Genomic DNA, 22,919 nt, shown 5'->3' with positions numbered 1-22,919 from the left:
CCTATTGAAAAATGTTAAGTTTCTGCTTATCTTAAAGACAGAGTGTATCTGTTTCTTGAAAAGAGTCATGAAAGCAGGATGAGGTAAAAACTTCGAAAGTGTTATGCCCTGTGCCTCTTCAGAAAACACTAATTCCTTGTACAGAAATCATTTTCCAAATTTATTGATGAAGAAAGAACAAAGAGTTTCTCACAGGTATTCCAATTGCCATCCATTTTACAAAAATGAGATAATATGGAAGCAATTTTCGCCTATACATGGCCTTCTAAACAGGCACGAAGAGTTAAAAACCATAAACGAGCGTCATCAAAAAATTACATTTAAACCCCCGTAGACCCAAACCCACAAACTCCCCTGAAAGTGGAATCCAAATCCTCCACTTCCAGAACCTGCGAGATGAGAATTTTCTCAATAATTAACTGAGCAATATGATCTCCAGCCTTAATCTCAAAACCCTGATATTAGACCGGAGTTTAGAGGGTCTGTGCTGGTGTTCATAGTCAATGGACCTAATGCACCGTCTGGATTCGATGCACAATTAAACACATCACTTTACATACAAAGAGTTGATGGATCACTCCTACCCACCTCACCAGGGCTGAAAAGTGCATGCATTTCATGTTTGATGAATAAACCTGCTCTTCGAGTAGTTAAGATATGAAGCACTTAACGATGAATAGTTTTAATAAAAAATTTCAAGTCTGATGATTCATTGATTGAAGTATTTGATGACCCTTTGGAATTTGCTACATTGCAGGTAAATTTCGATGCAAATCCCTCCAAGGAGCGCACAGGGTTGCTATGGACATGGATAGGCCAAAGGAGCGTGCGATTCGCGAGGCAGGTGGGAATAAGAAAAAACAATGCATCAGATTTTCCACATAGCCTTCAAATAGGTACAAAGAGTAGGGAATAAAGACATGAAGAGTCTCTGCGAAGAGTCTCACCACCAGCAAAAGAGTTTCATTGCCAGCAGGCAGTCTCTGCGAAGAGTCTCATCGCCAGCAGGCCAAGCCTGGCCTTTCATGCCCCATTACCATGGAAAAAAACCATTTTTCTATGAAAAAAACAGATAAAACGAACGGCAGAAAACACTCCAATCATCTAACACACAGAATCAATGGCTCAAGATTGCACACGTCACATTTTAGGGATGTCTTTCTCAGAGGGAACGCCTTATGGCGTAAATATGGTTTGAATATTAATTAATGATATCTCAAATAAATGTTTAAAGGTTGTAGTTTATACAATACTTCGCTCTCAATACAAAAATAATGATATCGCAAATAAACGGTGGATCTGAGATCACATATCTTATGCAAAAAAAAAGATCAAAGGTTTTTCGGTGGATTTGAGATTTTTCAGGACTGTCGTTCCAATATAAAAAAATCTCTATATAAATACTCGAGGAACTACAGCTTGGGTGATAACGTTCTTAATCCATCTGTGGTTGACTTTAGAAATAATAATCGGTGATCTCTATATAAATAGATACTCAACACAATTTGGAGCAGTCGCGAAGGGGTAAGGGCCTTCCCATAGTGGAATGAGGGGTTACATCACTCTCCTATCTACTACTATATTGATTTGGCCCAAGGTGCGAAGCCGCTTGTCCCTCCGGGGGCAAGGAAGAAAAGCCTAAAAAGGAGGCTTGCCCCTCATACATCAAGAAAGGTAAGGATGCAGTAACTAGCTAGATAGATTGAATAACAGCTGCATCTCGACGACGAGCTCGCATCTGGGATGTAGAAATCTTATGACTTGGATCTGCGGCAGTGATGGTCTGCGGTGCCATATTTGCAAAGAATAACAAGGATTCGGGTCTGTGGTGCCATCGATTCAGGTCTATGGTTCAATCATCTCTATGGTTCAAAAATTGGTTTTATAAAAAATCTTGTGTCGGGTCTATGAATCAGGTCTGTGATGCTATTTTTCCAAATACTTTTCCAATCTTTTCAGTCTCAACTATTTATCTTTCCACATCTAATCTGGTCTTCGGGCTGTGGTTCGATCCGGGGCACGTGTGGTCTGCGGTCAGGTTTGCTGATATCAGGTGCACACATTCCTTATCTTTTTCTAATACATATCTACTCATATATTTTCAAGTATGAATAATTCACCATAGCTACAAAATATTACCAAAGGTAGACCTAACATAGTTACTCTACGGAGCCTTTATGAGTATATAGAGTCTTTAGAGAAATGTAGAGAAGAAAGAGAAGTCAAGCTACCAATAGAGTTAGAAGCCATGCTAGAAAATAAATTCACATCTCTTGAAGACAAGATCGAAAAACAAATAGAAAATAAAATAGAACTATTGGAGAATAAAATGGAGGCAATGGAGACTAGGTTACAGGTTATAGAAAAACAAAACCAAGATACGAACCAAACATCCCAGCAAGGAGACGCTGATACTATAGAGAGTCTTAAAATGAAGGACATGATTAAAGAACTAGAAGAAAAAGTTAAGAGCCGCCTCACCCTAAATAGTGTGGCAGGTAAATTAGATATCAAACCAATTAAAGATGAAATGAAAAAATTGATAGAATTAGACCATGAGCATAACAAAAGGGCCTTGAACCTTATAATCTTTGGTTTGAAAGAGGAGGTAGACAAGGATACTTTAGCCATAGCCCAGACAAAATTACATAATAGATTACAAATTGAAACAACATGTTTCACAGAAGCAACAAGGTTGGGGAAATTAACTAAGAATAAAGGAAGGCTGATTTGAATAAAGGTGAGCTCTACTAACCATAACTATGACATACTTAGTAAAAACTCAAGTCTAAAAGGAACGGGAATATTTATAAATGAAGATCTCATTCCAAAAGATCAAGCAAAATTAAGAAAGGAGGTTCAAAAGGTAAAAGAAGCTAGGAAGGAAGGAAAATGGGCAATAATCAGAAATAGAAAAGTCGTTATTCGAGATAGAAACCAAAAACATAGTAATAAATAGCGATTCAACTTGCTCCAGATTCTTTCTTGGAACTGTCGGGGCTTTCCATGGAACAAAGGCCCCAAGCCAAGTTGGATCTCGAATGATGTTGATATTATATCGCTTGTTGAAACTTGGGAGCATGAAGAATCTAAGGTCCCTAACAAAGATGGTGTTGTCTTATGAAGGCTTGAACCAGGTTCAGAGTCAGTTAGCCAAACAAATCCCTACACTACTGGCCCTTTCAGCATCAGCCCAGGGAGCGCAGACTGAAGTCTCACTCGAAGCAGTATGGGGAGATTCTGGAACCAAGTTTCCGCACCCTTGAGATGGATGTGATGTCTGTTTATTCCACTAGACCTGCCTTTGCACAGGTTGCTTCAGGCCCTCTTCTAACCTTCAGCACCTTTGTGATCCGTTACAATCGACCTTCACGCAACCCTAATCAGGGGCTGAGATTCTTTCACGCTGCTAGGGTAGTGAACTGCGCTATTTCTCAAACTAGGATAAGTAACTTACTTATCTTATTGACATATATTAATTATCTTCGCATAAACAAATGTTCTTACTTGTGTCCACTTAACCAATACAGTCATACACATTCGTGCATCATATAAGCATTAGAAGTGAAATTCATACCCAATATAACATATGCATAAACAGGAAATAAAGACGTCGAAATGATAGAAACTTCTATTTATTAATACTTCTAGATGATTACAAACTCGACTCGCCCTATGCACTCAGTTGCAAGGGTCCGCGCACTCAACTGTGGACTACTAGGCCTCTACGCACTAAGTTGTAGAGCCTCTACCTACGTTATGACTCAAAACTTAGACTTACATTTCAGAAATATCTCGCATACATCTGCATTATCTTATCTTAGATTCCTTTGACTACTTAGAGTTTCGCTCTATTTATACAATTCCATGGTCCACGGACCATGGGTGGATATTCTATCGCTGACATTACATTATCAAAATAAGGGCGGACAACCCTATGACTCTTTAACAACTACGCACTCCGCGCCCACAAAATGCAGAGTCTTTACATTGGAATTACAACATTAGACCAAAATATGGGTTCTAAACCCCAAAACTACCCTTGGGGGATATTGTGCCCAACAGGCCCCCAAGACAAACATCATGACTCACCCTTGAGTCACTCTACAGGTGTGGAGATATCGGCGCGAAGACCTCCCAACTTTGGTTGGATCGCTGCAAGTTCGGTAACGCATTGAGTGGCTGCCTGTCAGACTTCCTCTACGCGCTGTTCAGTGATCGCTGCTGTTGAACTGCTGCCCTGAATCCTCTCCTAAGTTGCTTTTGGTTTCACGATCTTTGCTTCAATGGAGGCTGTAACTGTATAAACCTCATCGATCCATGAATATAGGCATGCTTTCAAAACTAACTCTATGCCGAACGACATCCACCTGCTCCTTGAATGCCTTTGCCTACTACATCCTTGCAAGCCTCTATGTAAGGGCAACTGTCTGCGCGGTCCCTTTTATCTCATCGTATCTCTTTTGGAGCTCGTGCACCTCTGTCTCTAGGTGCTCTATGTTCCAGTCCTTCTGCAGGGTGGTTAGGACCTCGAACGATTGTTCGAACATCTTCATGCAGTTTGTCACTGCACTCTCTACCATCGCCATTGCTGTTGTGACCATGGTTGTACGTTGTTCTCTGACCTCCAACAGAGTTGAAGGTTGAGCCTTCAACTATAGTTCTGATATCTGCAGGTTCAGCGTCAGCTGAACCCTAGCCATTTTATCTCTTGTGTCGCTCACCCCTGTGGCTAACTTTTGAACGCGTGCCTCCACTGGTTCCTCTACTTGGATGGCCAACTCCCAGACCATTTGGCAAGCTTCCTCCACAACTTGCACTATCTTTTTGTTTTGCTCCACTTCCTCATTGTGTTGCAATCTCAACTACTCAATGTTGATGCATAAGTCGCTCATAACCTGTAGAGCGCGACTCTCCTTGGCCCGAAGTTTTGCAGTGACTCCATCCTGCAAAAGATAGAGCGGCTCTTGAGGGAGCGCAGCCATGCTTAACCCGACCCCTTTCAAATTGCTGACCATAGGCCTGTCAGCCTCATCCTCTGCGATGAGTGCTCCATCTGGTAGAACTATTGTGTTCATCATCTTGGTGCACAACATTTCCTCGACAGTTGAAGTGCCGACTGCGAGGCTGGTGGACACTGTGTAGCCTGTGGAATGCACACTTGCAACTCCTGTATTTATGTCCGGAGAGCCTCCAATACCAATTGGAGTTGTTCCTCAAATTGGTGGAGGGCCTCTGTGGTGACATCCCTCACTGTTTCGCTAATATCATGTAAGTCCCCTTGAGTAAGGGTGATAGGGTCGAAAGATTTCTTCGAGGCCTTTGTTTTCTTTCGTGGCCCTACCTGCTCTCATGGTCGTGGATGCTTGAGTTGGGTGGATATTGTCTGTGGGTCCATGCCACCTTGTTCTGTGTCTATCTCCAGTTTGGGCGAAGGTGACTTTTTTCCTTTGCACTCTCCTTCTGCTATTTTCTGCTGCTATTATGCTAACTTCACAGTGTCACGCATTGCCTGGGCCTTAACCGCTGCTTCTTCTTTCTTGCACTTTTCCACAACCTGTGCCATTTGCAGTTTTGTCTCTTCCTTCTTCCGCTACGAGGTGGAGTGCTATTCCTTATAGGGATTAGCAGTTGTTCCCTATAGGGAACAACAAAGAAAAACAAGCAAAAAAAGTGTTGTTCTTTATAGGGAAAAACAGTTGTTCCTTATAGGGAACAACAAAGAGAATACACGCAAAAAGGTGTCGTTCCCTATAGGGAACAACAAAGAAAAATGCACGCATAAAGTATTGTTCCCTATAGGCAAAAACGAAGCAAAATACACACGAAAAGTGTTGTTCCCTATAGGGAACAACATCTATTCCTTGTAGGGAACAACAAAGGAAAATGCTTACGAAAAGTGTTGTTCCCTATAGGGAACAATAGTTGTTCCCTATAGGGAACAACAAAGAAAAATGCACATGAAAAAGTGTTGTTCCCTAGAGGGAACAATAGCTGTTCCCTGTAGGGAACAACAAAGGAAAATACACACGAAAAAGTGATGTTCCCTATAGGGAACAACAAAGGAAAATGGGAAAAAAAAAACTAATAAAAAATCTACTATTCTAAGCAAATACAATCAAATAGAAATAAAATAGAAAAGAAATTTTATGTACAGGTTTCAAAAAATAAATTCTTCACTGGACTGGTGCTATCGAAGGGTTGCCCTCTTCAGCGAGAATTTGTATCATAGAATCTTCACGTATTTGTTGGCAAAAGGATTCCCTTGTAAGCGATGTGTGGTAGAGGTGTACTCGATGTCCATTTTCTTTAAAAGAGTAGCCCAACCCATCAATGGTGGCTAATGTAAGGGTGCCATTATCATGCACCTCTTATATCTCGTAGGGACCTAACCATCTAGTCTGGAGTTTGCTCGAGAAATCCTGGAACCTAGAGTCGTACAGAAGTGCCCAATCACCTTCATGGAATATTTTTTTCTTAATGAGGGCATCATGCCACTTTTCTCTTTGTTGTTGGATCAATGCAGTATGCTGAAGAGCTAATAGCTGAATTTCATCCAATTCATTAATTTGATGTAGTCTGTTAACCTATGCTTCATTCAGATCCAGGCCTACTTCTTGAGCTATCCTCAATTTCTGAATTTCAAATTCTATTGGGAAGACAGGCTCTTTGCTAAACACTAGTTGATATGGGGAGTATCCTGTGGTATTCCTCCAAGTCGTGTGATATGCCCATAGGGCTTCTAGCAATCGGGTAGCCCAGTCACGTCTATGTGAGCCGACTGTCTTTGTTAGTATGGCCTCGATTACTTGGTTGGTACTTTCTACCTGGCCGTTTGCCTGCGGGTGGTATGGAGATGTGATTTTGTGTAAAATGTGATGATTTTTTAATGTAATTGTGGCCCTCCATCCGTAATTATTTCTCTGGGCAAGCCATACCACACGAAAATTTGGAAAAGGAAATAGATTACTGTGTCCTCAGTTGCCCTTGGTAATGCTTCTGCCTCCACCCATTTAGTCACATATTCCATTGCAACCAATGTATATGTCTTTTGATTAGATGATGGGTTTACTGGGCCAATGAAATCTAATGCCTAGCGTTCAAAAGGTTCGATGGCTAACTGTGGATGTAGGGGCATCTCGTCAGACTGGCCAGGTCAACCCATTCTTTGGCAGCTATTGCATGCCTGGAAAAATTTCTTGGCGTCCTTAAAAATGGTGGGCCAATAATAGCCCATCTGTAAGACTTTATGTCCAGTCCTGTAGTCTACAAAGTGTCCACTACAAGGTCCATCATGGCAAGCTTTTAGGATTTCGTAGATTTCATCTTCCTTAACACACCTGCAGATATGCATATCTAATCCTGTGTGAAAGAGGTATCCTCCAATCCAGGAGAACTGAGTGCTATGTTGCACTATTAATTTTCTTTCTCTGGGCGTCAGGTGCTTGGGTAAATTTCCCATTGCTAGGTAATTCGTGACATCTGCGTACCACGGTGTTTTCATAGTTATAGAAAATATGTGCTCATCAGGAAACTGGTCTTCTACTACCACTGTGTCATCTGTTTTTGGCACAAGTGAGAGGAAGTCTGCCACCCGATTTTCCTTTCCTGGTCGATCCTTGACTGTTATATCAAATTACTGCAAAAGAATTAACCATCATGTCACTCTTCCATTCGTAATAAGTTTATTAGCTAAATATTTGATAGCAGAGTGATCAATATACAAAACTACAGGGTATCCTGTTATATAGTGTCTGAATTTGTTAATAACATAGATTACAGCTAGAAACTCTTTCTCGGTCACGGTGTAATTCAACTCAGTAGGAGTTAAGTTTTTGTTGATGTAGTATATCACATAGGGTTTCTTATCTTCCTTTTGGTTGAGAAATACTCCAATGGCCGTATCTAATGCATCGGATGAAATTTGGAATGGTAAATCCCAGTTCGGACCTCGTATTACTGGGGCTGTTGATACTGGCCGTTTTAATTCTTCAAAGGCAATGTCACATTTGTCAGTCCATATAAAATCAATATTTCTTGTCAAAGCATATAGTGTTGCAACAATTTGGGAGAAGTTCTTTATAAATCTTCGATAATATCCAGAAAATCCCAAAAAACTACGTAGCTCAGTTTGAGTGCAGAGGGTAGGTATTAAAAGGATTATCTGAATTTTCGCTGGATCTACCTGAATTCTAGCTGTTGAGATGTAATGACCTAGGATGAGGCCTTCAGTCATCATCATGTGGCATTTCTCGTGGCTTAAGAAGAGCCTAGTATAAATGCATCTTTGTAGGACTTTCTCCAGCATTTGTAATGCCAGCTCAAAGTCATCTCCATAGGGTGTAAAATCGTCCATGTACACCTCGAGTCCCTCATTTATCAAGTCTGCAAAAATGCTAAGTATGGCTCTCTGGAATGTGGTAGGTGCATTGCACAGTCTGAAAGGTAATACCCTGTAACCAAACATCCCCCAGGGCCAATTGAAGGTAGTCTTATCTTGGTCTTTAGGGGCAATTTGGATTTGGTTGTAGCCACTGAAGCCATCTAAGAAAGAGAAGAATTTTTTACCTGCCAATGTGTCTAGAACCTGGTCAATGAACGGGAGAGGAAAATGAGCTTTTTGCGTTGCTTTATTAAGCTCTATGTAATCAACACATATATGCCACTTCCCATTCATTTTAGGAACCACAATGTTGAGTCATGGAAAATGTATGCATATGTTATTTATTTCATCATCCTTTTCCTTTAGTTCTATCCCTTTTATATCCTAAAATGTTAATATATCAAAGGATTATGGTAAGAATGAGGAAATTATATGTAATTACAATTTGGCTGATCATTATCCTTCTTTATGCAGGAAAAATATGAAAAGGAACAACTATTGTTCCCTTACCAAGGAACAACAAAAAAACATCAAGCCAAGGAAGGAGCGCAACAGTTACAGATAAAGACAAAACAAATCACAGGGATCAACGCAAGGAGGAAAAATGACTGAAGTTGGAAAATTGCGCGAATCTCTCAAGATCTCTTTATCCTGAGGGATCGATTTTTCTAGTTATATTTTTACCTCTCTCCTATTATAAAAGGCAATGATTGTAAATAGAAAGGGAGAGAATTATTATGGAGAAATTGTAACGTTTATCACTGACTCTCACTGTTAAGCAGAGCATGAACTTGCTGTAATACTTGTGCAATGATTAATATATAAAATAGTTGATGTTCCTTAGCAATCTCCTGAAGTAAACCGGCGGTGTTCACTGGAGGCTAAGGGCCTGACCCTAGTGGATTCACTTGCTGTTCCTGTATCATGCATTTATGATTCTTGCAGTGTGATGGTTTGATTGAATTTTTACTTTCTGCAATTATATCGCTTTGCTATTTACTGCTTTCTAATCTTAATGGAATTGTTCTGTTCATATATTTTGCAAGTAATATTGTTGATACAGTTTATTGTTATTTCAGATCTAGTTATTTAGTTAAGCATTCTGTTTTGAGATCATATACTGTAAAGAGCATTGACTACTGCTATCAAAGCTCTCAGATTGAGATCATCTGCCACTTATATTAAGAATTGTGTTTGATTGAATAAATCAGTTAAAATAGGAATGAGTTATTGCTACTATATTCTCGACTGATGATTGCTATTACTTTGATGGATGTCTAATTTAGTTTCATTAAAGGATTGAGTTTTCTTTTAATTTCTATTAGAATTTACTTGCTGCATCCATTTACTCTTGTATTTGAAAGGACTATACTGCAATTTAAGAAGCACTACTCTTTGAGTTAAATAGTCGCCACATACTGTTTACACTCTTGAAATATAAATACTTACCTGGATTGATAAGTAATGTGAAGATAATTAGGAGTTAAAAAGACACCTTTTATCAATCAACACACAACTAATGGAGAAACCCATTTGCTATCAGATATAGGATAGATGAAATTTACATCTAATAGTTTCTGTAGTTCGTCTTTAACAACATCCTTTAGGTGAGGGTTTACTATTTGTTGAGGTTGTCGAATGGGTCTCACATCTTTCTCAATATATATGTGGTACATAATTGGGGGTCAACCCCTTTCATATCCGGGTAATCCCAAGCGAAAGCCTCTTTATATTTTCTAAGGAGTTGAATAAGCCTTTGCTGCTGGTCATCAGTTAGGTTTTTGTTAATGTTTAGAACTTTCCTTGGCTCAATTTCAATGGGTTTGCTGTTATAAACAGTTGTTGTTGGTATTGTTTGGTCATTGATATCTTTTAAGGGATCTTCTTCAATGTCGTTATCTAGGGCTGATTCAATCATGTGATATTTTAGATTAGATACGACAACTGGGTGGTTAATGTAAGTGTTAATAATGTCATCTTCTGTTTGATTCTTAAATTCAATAGCGTCTGCTATAGTTAGTGGTGATTGAATATTTTGCGGTTGATTATGTTACAAGTTGTTTCCTAGTTTTTATTATAGTTAGGCTTGGCTGAGCTGGAGGATATAAAGCTAGGTTCTTAACATTACTTCCTCTTGCTATAGTCATAATGCCTATTCAATAGCTTATATAAGCATCTGCGGTCGCTAGCTAAGGTCTTCCTAATATTAGGGGATGCCCATCTAGCCAGTTTCTAGGATTAATAATCAAGAAATCCACTAGGTATTCCCAAGAATCTACAGACACCATTACATCCTGTAATGTCCCTTCTGGTTTGACAACTGATCAGTCAGCAAGTTCGAGCAAGGTCGTAGTTGGATCTAAGGCTGTGATGCCAAGTCTTTGATAGATTGTTGTTGTAAGAATATTAATGGCTACCCCTAGATAGACTAATGCATTGGGAAAGGAACATCCATTTATTTGTACTGTGACTATAGGGTTTTCTGGGTCCTCATATTTCACTAGTGTTTCTCTACTAATAATAAATTAGACAAAGTTCCAACTACGTGGATAGTTGGTGTTGCTTTTATTTTCCTCATAGGCTTTTTGGTACATAATTCCTTAATGGTTTTTGCATAGATTGGAATGTCCTGAATAGCCTGAAGGAGGGGTATTTTTACACAAAGATTTTTTAATTCTCCCAGGAGATCAAAATTAGGATATTTGATTGGGCAAGGTATAATCAATCTTTCTGGGAATGGTGGAGAAGAGATAATAGTTTGATCATGGCTTTTCTGTTTAACTGTATTCTCCATTTGAGGTGTTTTTTCTACATGTAGTGGTTCTTCTATTTGTATATTTTTATCACCCTCTGACTTGATTATCCATCCAAACCTCAATTTGAGTTCATTACACTCTCTCAACTCAGTTTCCGGATCCAGCCCTTCAATAATTTGTACCGACTAGACTGGTCTATTGTTTGGATTCGGGTTGGGCTGAGCTGGGAGTTGTGGTCGTAAATTGGGTTGAGGATTCTGTAGCAACGTGTGAGGTGCTGGTAGCATAGGTTGAGGCAGGGGGATTATTCCTGCTGGCTGGTTTTTAGGTCTTCGCCAGTTTGGCTTCTAGTTTTGGTTTTGTGAAGTGGAGGGGGACCATTGAGATGGATATGGATTGTTCTGCCAGAATGGTGGAAAGTAAGAGGAATTTGGCCAACTGTTGTTTGGATTTGATTGATTGGACCAAGGTGGCATAGAAAATGCTTGTGGTGACCAATTACGAAAAGGTGGCTAGTTCTTCCATGTAGCTCCTATGTATTGCTGAGAATTATATTGTGAGGGATGAAAGAATGAAGATGGGTCGGTAGACATACCTATTTTTCGTGCTTGCCATTGGCGACGCTGATTTAATAGGTAGACTAGTTTCGTTTCTTCCTTTGCCTCTTTAAAGACAGCTTTTAATCTTGGGAGCGATGGGAAGTTTTCTGTGGCATGTTCTTTAGTGCATATGGCACATGTATGTACCATATCTAGTGGACATTCTTTATGACTATGTTTCTTCCTGCATCGAGGGAAAAAAATTACCAGGTTCTGTTCTGCTTCGTCCTGATTTTGCTTGGCTTGCATGATGTCTAATTGTGGTGTCAAGGTTCCCATGATGTCCGTTTTGAAATCTTCCAGCAAGTTGCCGATTTCAATACGAGTAATGCTTCTGCCAGAGATTTTTCTGTCCCTGGTGATCATATCACGTTCAGCTGGTTTTAGTTTTGTACTACCCCTCGAGCACCTGATACAGAAATTAATAATGTTAGCATATTCTTCTTGATAGATATCACCTTTACCCATAATATTTAATTTCTCTATCCACTGGTCTTTCATCCCCTTAATTAGCATGGTTTTTAGCACATTACCAGGTAGAGGAAGATTTGCGTAGGGAGACCTTTAGAGGTTATATTGGAAACACTCCACATACTCTTCCAAAGTTTCACTAGGTCTTGCTACCATTTGGAATATCTTAGCTTTTAGTTCTCTAGATTTGCAATAATCCTGATATTTTTTAAGGAATGTAGTTTTCATTTGGTCCCAATCATTTATGGTGCCCCCACCCAGTCCCATAAACCAACGCATGGTTGCTCCCTTTAAAGTGGAGGGAAACAACTTCAGTTTCTAGGGATCAGTGGTGTAATCATAACCCCAACATAGGACATCAAATTCAAATAGAAATGCATCCAGATCTTCTGACGTGAGTCCATGAAAGGTGGGAATATTTTGTAGAGGGATAACTTTCATGGGTGCATTGACGGCTGTGTCAACAATAGGATACTGTAATGTAGAGGTCTGGGGTGCTTGTGGATTATTGGCCATTTGATCTGTTGACACCTAATCATCAGGATTGGGCAAATAAGTGTAAGTGATGTAAATAAATAATAAGAAAAATGAATAGTCACTGGGAGATGAAGTGAACAGTCTCTCCCTCATGTATATAATAAAGACCAACCTAAATGAATAGAAACGAATTGATTTTGAGGAGTTACTGCCTGGTCTGACATGGTATCAGAGCCAACTCCATTTTTTTCTTCTATCTGCAATTGTAACTCCTTCTACCATTTTTTAGAAATCTATCCTGCATTTCCTATAGTGTGCCATATTCTTCTCTGCCCTCTGCGTGATAATCTAGGTATACCCATCGAATACCTACTCCAACCATCCATACAGTGTCATATATGTTTTTGAACAGTCCACCCTCCAACTTGTTAGCGCTTGAATCTGCCTCAGGCTGAGGAAGGCAAAACTTGAGGCAACATCAAACCATGCTCAGCCTCGTAGCTAGCCCTACGAGGACAGGAGAGGGCTCTCTCCGGGTCAATCTCGGCATACAAGTTTTCAAAGGGGCTGAGATGACCGATAAAGAATGTTGATTTTAGGCTAGTAAATTGATAGAAAAAGGAGTTTTAATGGATGATGGGGTTTTCTGGGCTGCATGGGGCAAAGAAACAACTTGAACAAAGAAATATAATAAAAAACACAGGTTATCTCCTGAGGCAAGGTAGGCAAGAAATTTTAACATCAAATTGAGATTAAATGGAACAACAAGACTGCTGAGGAGTTGACAAGGGCATAGAAGATGAATCCTTGTCAAACAGAAGAAAACATTAAATATGAACAAACTTAAAGGCAGAGCATACAAATTATGAATTTTACCTTAACACTTCATTTGTTCAATTGGAAACGATCATGAAATGAAATGAACACATAACAGGCCACATATGAAACAAAGGATGACACAAATGTTAAATTTCATACCACAGGAATCTCAGGGGTCAGAGCTGCATTTTTTATTAAAATCTCTGTTAAAACTGTACAATAGAAGCTCTGTTTTTCTCCACCAGCGCTCAGAATTCTCCTCCCTCTCTCACCACTCACTTTTACAAATGATTTTTTAATACATTAAATAAAACTTTGCTAGGGGAAAAACAAATCAACCCTAAAACAAGGGTGTTGTTTCACCTGCAGTTACAAAAATAGAGATAGAGTCATTTCTTTTTCCTAAAACAGAAGATCGTTCCCCTTAAAATCCTCTGAGGGCTAACAAACTGGAGTGCAGATCCGATCGAATCAGGACTGAAGTCATTAGTAGGAGATCGGTTGCTATATTTGGATCCATTACTTCAGCGACAAGCTGTTCATTGCTTGTATCGATGAAATCAATTGGATGCAAAGCTATGCCATTGAAATTATCACTTATGTAACGACCAATAACTGCAAGGCACTCGGATGGATCCTTTAGATCCCATTTGGCACGAAATCAGGTCAAGTGACGATTAAAATCATGACTATGGACGATCTCATGGCTTGGATAGTTCAAATCAGCAAAGATAGAATCCCATACACGTATCCAATTATCTTGGCAGGTAGTCATGATTTTACTGCCAGGTTTTGGCGAAAACTAAGCAGAGTTCACAACACGTAGGTGTTTCAACTCTCCCAAGAAGGCCCCAGCTTTTAATTGGCGAATATCCCAAAGACGAGCAAAATGATCATTGCCACAGCTGATCAGAAGATCTAAATTTAATGGATTGAAATGAAGTCACACAACTTTAGAACCCTTTTTGTGGATTAGAATGGGTTCCTATGTTTTCTTATTTGAGCGAATGTCTATCTGGTAAAGAATCCCAAAGTTATTCGCAACCAGTAAAGGATCTTTCTCTGAATTGATATCCATGCCATATAGCATTCTCCATGTTGCCAGTCCATTCCATCCATCAGGATTGCAGTCCATTAGGAGGATTGGAACTCCCGTCTCAATATCAGTGTAGCTAAGTGTTCCATCAGATCCTGATGTGTATATATAATCATCCTTCACGGGATGAAATTTCATACTATTCAGAACGAAGGAATGTACTGTATCATAAACTGTCCTCTCTGTCACTTTCTCATAGTCCCAAATACCAATTTGACCTTTCTTATCTCCTGACATGATAATATTGTTCTTAGTAGGGTGAAATTCTAAGCAAGTTATCCATCTACTGTGTAACTTGATGATAGCAGAGTCAACCTGGTTGGGAATAACATAAGTTGGCTTGATCATATTGATATGATTTCTTATTTGCCGTTCAAATACAAAGTCAAAGCCACTCTGGACATATTTGCGGGGGCCAGGGACAACCCCATATTCTGTTGCTATGCGATGTGGGCATGTCATCGTGGTGTGCCCAGGCTGTTTACATAAGAAACATGGCTTTTGAAGGCAATCAATATAGGTAGCTCCTTTGAACCCTGCCTCATGGTCTTTCCATTTACACACCTCTTGGGCCATATTCATGAGCTAGCGCAGAGCGTATACGCCCAATTGAGAGACTGACTATCAACATCAGCCTTCACAAGTGCCATAGCAGCGCCAAACTTGTCAATGACTAGTAGCACAAGCTTGCAGGCATCCAAGAATGGCTTTGTCTGTAACCATGGTAATTTCTGGGACATTTTTTTTTCAGCAAAAATCAATTTATTTGAGTAGTCTCCAATGGCACCTTTATCAAAAATAAAGTCATAGATGCATCCATCCTTCCCTGTCGAACATATACAGATTTGGTTTCCATTTGATCTTGCAACTGAAATGTTAACCACACTTGAGATACCATGTTATGAAACCAGCTCACAAAAAGATAGAAAAGAGAGATCCACGCCTTAGAATTCAGCCTCTTCGAGGGGGCAACCTCCTTTACATTACATAAATGAACAATTCTTGGATGATACAAATGAAAATACCTCCTTTCTATATATAGGAGTCTAAGTGGTCCCAATACAATCAAAGCCTACATAACAATAATATTGTAGGGCACAACAATAACAATAGTGGGCTTCTATGTGGCACAATAGTAACAATATGGGCACTACATGGGTACATCAATATAAATAAGGGGTATAACTACAATAGTAATGGGGTAATCACTAGTATTATAGGGACCCAACATGCCCCTCTTCTTCAAAAAAAGTGTTGTCCTCAACGCTTGAGTAGTTCAGGATACTTCTGCATAAAATTCTCGTCCTCCCATGTGGAATCTTCAGCGGATAAGTTCTTCCACTTGATAAGGTACTCTGAAATTGATCGATTTCGTAGCTGTCGAGTTCTTGTTTCACTGGAAATTTTTGGACAGAATTATTTTCTTGTCTTGGTACTCAGTTAGCTCATAGCTCATCTTATCATCCTCAATCTGATGGGCAAACTGAGATAGTAAACAAATGTTTGGAAGGATACCTCCGTTGCTTTGTATCTGATAAACAGACACAATGGGTCAAATGGTTGCCTCTAGCTGAATGGTGGTATAACACTTCCTTTCATACAGCAACAAAAATGACCCCATTTATGGCACTTTATGGGTATCAACCACCATCCATCACATCATATTTAAGAGAAAATTCTAAGGTTCAGGCAGTGGAACATCACATCGAACATCAACAACAAGTCCTCCAACTCTTGAAGGATAACCTTGTGTTGGCACAGAATAGAATGAAACAACAGGCAGATCAGCATCGCAGTGAAAGAAGTTTTGATGTAGGTGATTGGGTATTCCTACGGCTACAACCATATAAGAAAATGTCCCTCAAGCAAGCTAAGAAGGATAATAAATTATCACCAAAGTATTATGGTCCGTACAAGGTGTTGCAAAAGATTGGTACTATGGCATACAAATTGGAGCTTCCTGCAGCTTCTCGATTGCTCCCAGTTCACCTGTTTTGAGTGTAATTCAGGAGTCATCAAAAAGACCAACTTCCTGAAATCATATCTCCGAAAATATCGCGCAAAAAGCTCTAAAATTCGGACCCAAGGTTCAGCGCGATGTCTTCTCAAATGGGTTTTTTTTGCGACTTCTGAAACGTCACAGAAAAAAAGTTATAGCGAAAATGCCACGATGACCTGTTTGGAGCAGCGAAACCCTAGAATCCAAAGCTCTGATACCAAATGTTATGAAACCAGCTCACAAAAAGATAGGAAAGAGAGATCCACGCCTTAGAATTCAGCCTCTTCGAGGGGGCAACCTCCTTTACATTACATAAATGAACAATTCTTGGATGATACAAATGAAAATACCTCCTTTCTATATATAGGAGTCTAAGTGGTCCCAATACAATCAAAGCCTACATAACAATAATATTGTAGGGCACAACAATAACAATAGTGGGCTTCCATGTGGCACAATAGTAACAATATGGGCCCTACATGGGTACATCAATATAAATAAGGGGTATAACTACAATAGTAATGGGGTAATCACTAGTATTATAGGGACCCAACATACCATGGGCTCCTTTAAATGAGCAAAATGTTTGAAACTTCTCTGGCATAATTGAGTTTTCAAGATCGATCAATCTCCCTGGAAATTCAAAAGCAACGATATTGCCCCGCTGATCACCACAAACAAGTAGCTGATCCACAAGGCTCACATCAATACATACAATGCGTGCCAAGAATGCTGCTGTGAAATCAGCAACTAAAGATGCCTGATACTCTTTTGATGGATCCCATCCAACCATTGACTTCTCTAAATGTGTACTCCAACCTCCACAATTTTAATCCTCCTTTTGGATCTGTTGTAAAAACATGCCTATGCCGTAAGGACTTGCACCAGTAAATTCCAAGAAGTTGCCTCTCTCTTTCAGCAGACCAAGTAAAAGAGCATGGGTTTTCATGATTAAGATTACTAGATACAAGTTGCACAACAGTCACTCTTCCTTTGCCATCACCCATTGCAACCCAATCTTCTTGTAAGGTTGGGGAATCAGGGGACTCCATGACCAGTACATCCAAACAAACAATGGGCTCCTTGTCAGTAATTTTGAGTATAGTTGTCCACTTTTCTTCTACAGGAACAGTTAAGTTGATGCAATTTAGATATCCCAGGTTGGTGGCAATGAAAAGATAACTCTCTCGAGCTAAATGCAAGCATCACACATATTCACTCTTGCTGTCTATGAACTCACGACTTTTCAGAGATGATTTCCTTTGCAAACATCTAAGTAGCAGTGGGCGAAAGCTAATTGTCATTGGCCTGCATATTTGAACTGAGATTTTGACAGTCACCTGCCAATTTGACTCTGACAGAGGACTTTGAGAAGACGGAGTCTAAAATTCATTAAAACTCCTTTTTCTATCAATTTACTAGCCTAAAATCAACATTCTTTATCGGTCATCTCAACCCCTTTGAAAACTTGTCTGCCGAGATTGACCCGGAGAGACCCCTCTCCTGTCCTCGTAGGGCTAGCTACGAGGCTAAGTGTGGTTTGATGTTGCCTCGAGTTTTGCCTTCCTCAGCCTGAGGCAGATTCAAGCGCTAACATAGTGGCGACCATACTGGGGAAGATAGTTTGTTGTTGATGTGACATTCGACTTGTAGATTGTCTTGTCCCAGTACATGAAATCAAATTGCAGATCTGATGCTGATGGTGGACAGCAGTCAGACACACATGCAGGCTGAAACATTCACCTGGCGACTCCAACTCGATCTAGACATTCCAATGCTCGCTGATCCAGTTACGCAATGGTAGGGTATGTGGCAAACCCTATACTTTGTGAAGCTGTAAAAGAGGTTAGAAATTAGTTAGCAGATTCTGAAATTAATGAAGAATTTTTCAGTGCCTTGCTTCATTGGTTGAAATCTCCAAAGTTCCCTTTTGAAACTAAAACTAGATTTTGTGAGTTAGTTGTTGAAAGAGTTGAGAAGGAGATTCAATGTTTAGATGAGCAGATCCAATCATATGATTTCCAAGACCCTAAAAAGTTCTTGGAAATCCTTCCTCCATCGAAACAAGAAATAACAGACTTGCCTACAGATGTTTGCATTGACAATGTGCAGCTGGAGGTATGTATTGCAGAGTTGGGGCAGCCGACAGAGTCTGGCTTTCGCGATCCAATTGCGATGTACATGGAAATGTTTTTCAGTTTGATTGATGGATCAGGTTGTCTTTTACGTGACCAGGCTCATTACATGCATGAAGGGTTGCCAGCAATTACATCTGTATCCTGGTGGAAACATTCTCAAGCGGCATCATTCTCAAGTTTACTTGAATGGTTGATCTGACACTTCAGTATTACCTGATCTATTGTTTTTACAACAAAGTAGGGTAGATTTTGTAAATAAATAAACGGCCAAAGGGCAACATCTTATTCTAGTTTCATTGCAGCTTTAGTTTGAAGTTAGTTAAGATAGTTTTTTAGTCATTTCAGTCTTGAGATCGAATCAGTTTGAGTTCAGTTTCAGTTTGAAAATTGAGTCAAGAGTTGTGTCGATTTGTTGGAATGATGACTCCATCGCCCATTGGACGGAGGCACTGTCTGCTCTCCCAAAGTTCTGCGGTTCTTGGCACCTCCAAAAAGCGGCAGCTGCCATCCCCATTGGAGCCGATGTTAGACTCCGTCTTCTCAAAGTCCTCTGTCAGAGTCAAATTGGCAGGTGACTGTCAAAATCTCAGTTCAAATATGCAGGCCAATGACAATTAGCTTTCACCCACTGCTACTTAGATGTTTGCAAAGGAAATCATCTCTGAAAAGTCGTGAGTTCATAGACAGCAAGAGTGAATATGTGTGATGCTTGCATTTAGCTCGAGAGAGTTATCTTTTCATTGCCACCAACCTGGGATATCTAAATTGCATCAACTTAACTGTTCCTGGAGAAGAAAAGTGGACAACTATACTCAAAATTAATGACAAGGAGCCCATTGTTTGTTTGGATGTACTGGTCATGGAGTCCCCTGATTCCCCAGCCTTACAAGAAGATTGGGTTGCAATGGGTGATGGCAAAGGAAGAGTGACTGTTGTGCAACTTGTATCTAGTAATCTTAATCATGAAAACCCATGCTCTTTTACTTGGTCTGCTGAAAGAGAGAGGCAACTTCTTGGAATTTACTGGTGCAAGTCCTTAGGGCATAGGCATGTTTTTACAACAGATCCAAAAGGAGGATTAAAATTGTGGAGGTTGGAGTACACATTTAGAGAAGTCAATGGTTGGAGGGGATCCATCAAAAGAGTATCAGGCATCTTTAGTTGCTGATTTCACAGCAGCATTCTTGGCACGCATTGTATGTATTGATGTGAGCCTTGTGGATCAGCTACTTGTTTGTGGTGATCAGCGGGGCAATATCGTTGCTTTTGAATTTCCAGTGAGATTGATCGATCTTGAAAACTCAATTATGCCAGAGAAGTTTCAAACATTTTTCTCATTTAAAGGAGCCCATGGTATCTCAAGTGTGGTTAGCATTTTAGTTGCAAGATCAAATGGAAACCAAATCTGTATATGTTCGACAGGGAAGGATGGATGCATCTGTGACTTTATTTTTGATAAAGGTACCATTGGAGACTACTCAAATAAATTGATTTTTGCTGAAAAAAAAAAATGTCCCAGAAATTACCATGGTTACAGACAAAGCCATTCTTGGATGCCTGCAAGCTTGTGTTACTAGTCATTGACAAGTTTGGCACTGCTATGGCACTTGTGAAGGCTGATGTTGATAGGCAGTCTCTCGATTGGGCGTATACGCTCTGTGCTGGCTCATGAATATGGCCCAAGAGGTGTGTAAACGGAAAGACCATGAGGCAGGGTTCAAAGGAGCTACCTATATTGATTGCCTTCAAAAGCCATGTTTCTTATGTAAACAGCCTGGGCACACCACGATGACATGCCTACATCGCATAGCGACAGAATATGGGGTTGTCCCTGGCCCCCGCAAATATGTCCAGAGTGGCTTTGACTTTGTATTTGAACGGCAAATCAGAAATCATATCAATATGATCAAGCCAACTTATGTTATTCCCAACCAGGTTGACTCTGCTATCATCAAGTTACACAGTAGACAGATAACTTGCTTAGAATTTCACCCTACTAAGAACAATATTATCATGTGAGGAGATAAGAAAGGTCAAATTGGTATTTGGGACTATGAGAAAGTGACAGAGAGGACAGTTTATGATACAGTACATTCCTTCGTTCTGAATAGTATGAAATTTCATCCCGTGAAGGATGATTATATATACACATCAGGATCTGATGGAACACTTAGCTGCACTGATATTGAGACGGGAGTTCCAATCCTCCTGATGGACTGCAATCCTGATGGATGGAATGGACTGGCAACATGGAGAATGCTATATGGCATGGATATCAATTCAGAGAAAGATCTTTTACTGGTTGCGGATAACTTTGGGATTCTTTACCAGATAGACATTCGCTCAAATAAGAAAACAGAGGAACCCATTCTAATCCACAAAAAGGGTTCTAAAGTTGTGGGACTTCATTTCAATCCATTAAATTCAGATCTTCTGATCAGCTGTGGCAATGATCATTTTGCTCGTCTTTGGGATATTCGCCAATTAAAAGCTGGGGCCTTCTTGGGAGAGTTGAAACACCCACGTGTTGTGAACTTTGCTTAGTTTTTTCCAAAACCTGGCAGTAAAATCATGACTACCTGCCAAGATAATTGGATACGTGTATGGGATTCTATCTTTGGTGATTTGAGCTATCCAAGCCATGAGATCGTCCATAGTCATGATTTTAATCGTCACTTGACCTGCTTTCGTGCCGAATGGGATCCAAAGGATCCGTCTGAGTGCCTTGTAGTTATTGGTCGTTACATAAGTGATAATTTCAATGGCATAGCTTTGAATCTAATTGATTTCATCGATACAAGCAATGAACAGCTTGTCGCTGAAGTAATGGATCCAAATATAGCAACCGATCTCCTACTAATGACTTCAGTCCTGATTCGATGGGATCTGCGCTCCAGTTTGTTAGCCCTCAAAGGATTTTAAGGGGAACGATATTCTGTTTTAGGAAAAAGAAATGACTCTATCTCTATTTTTGTAACTACAGGTGAAACAACACCCTTGTTTTGGGGTTGATTTGTTTTTCCCTTAGCAGAGTTTTATTTAATGTATTAAAAAATCATTTGTAAAAGTGAGTGGTGAGAGAGGGAGGAGAATTCTGAGCGCTGGTGGAGAAAAACAGAGCTTCTATTGTACAGTTTTAACAGAGATTTTAATAAAAAATGCAGCTCTGACCCCTGAGATTCCTGTGGTATGAAATTTAACATTTGTGTCATCCTTTGTTTCATATGTAGCCTGTTATGTGTTCATTTCATTTCATGATCATTTCCAATTGAACAAATGAAGTGTTAAGGTAGAATTCATAATTTGTATGCTCTGCCTTTAAGTTTGTTCATATTTAATGTTTTCTTCTGTTTGACAAGGATTCATCTTCTATGCCCTTGTCAACTCCTCAGCAGTCTTGCCGTTCCATTTAATCTCAATTTGATGTTAAAATTTCTTGCCTACCTTGCCTCAGGAGATAACCTGTGTTTTTTATTATATTTCTCTGTTCAAGCTGTTTCTTTGCCCCATGCAGCTCAGAAAACCCCATCATCAATTAAAACTCCTTTTTCTATCAATTTACTAGCCTAAAATCAGCATTCTTTATCGGTCATCTTAGCCCCTTTGAAAACTTGTCTGCCGAGATTGACCCGGAGAGATCCCTCTCCTGTCCTCGTAGGGCTAGCTACGAGGCTGAGCATGGTTTGATGTTGCCTCGAGTTTTGCCTTCCTCAGCCTGAGGTAGATTCGAGCGCTAACACAACTGTTCTGCTCGGTGGCAACTGCATATGCATTGGTACTACCAGGAAAACGACCAAACAACTATTGGGACTTCTCAGGCTTCCATTACGCCTCTCCAAAATTGTTGCAAAAAGCAATGTGCGCCATGAGAGGTAGGGTACTATAAAGTACCGCTTTTCTTTTTCGACTGGAGGTGCAGCTAATTGAACTCATAGCATGTTTTAGGAGGTTGCAACAAACAACCGCTATGCTACAGAGCTTCCTCTATCCCTATGTATTTGTTTCCTGATCTGCGGAATTCGTCTTTCATGACTTCAGCACAGAGTCCACACACCCATTTCCCGAAAAAATTGTCTCGGATGAGGGCTATGTAAGAAGGCGTGCATTCCTCCATTTTGCCCACAACATTTGCAACTCACCACCTCTACTTCCACTCCACATTTTCCTTCGAAATGATCTGC

The 22,919-nt window shown here is 39.9% G+C and overlaps 2 pseudogenes; one reads left to right on the top strand and one right to left on the bottom strand.

Annotated features, from left to right (window-relative positions):
* Nucleotides 1-15,162, bottom strand: part of LOC149174000 (protein DAMAGED DNA-BINDING 2-like) — a 121,871-nt pseudogene extending 106,709 nt beyond the window's left edge.
* A 3,235-nt stretch (nucleotides 15,163-18,397) lies between these two features.
* The window catches only part of LOC149173999 (protein DAMAGED DNA-BINDING 2-like), a 76,794-nt pseudogene continuing 72,272 nt past the window's right edge, over nucleotides 18,398-22,919 (top strand).

This window comes from Pinus tabuliformis, chromosome 4_1, assembly GCF_031772625.1.
Source record: "Pinus tabuliformis cultivar Carrire ecotype Pingquan chromosome 4_1, CPIR1, whole genome shotgun sequence".
Lineage (NCBI taxonomy): Eukaryota > Viridiplantae > Streptophyta > Pinopsida > Pinales > Pinaceae > Pinus > Pinus tabuliformis.
This window is presented reverse-complemented; position numbering and strand designations above follow the sequence as displayed.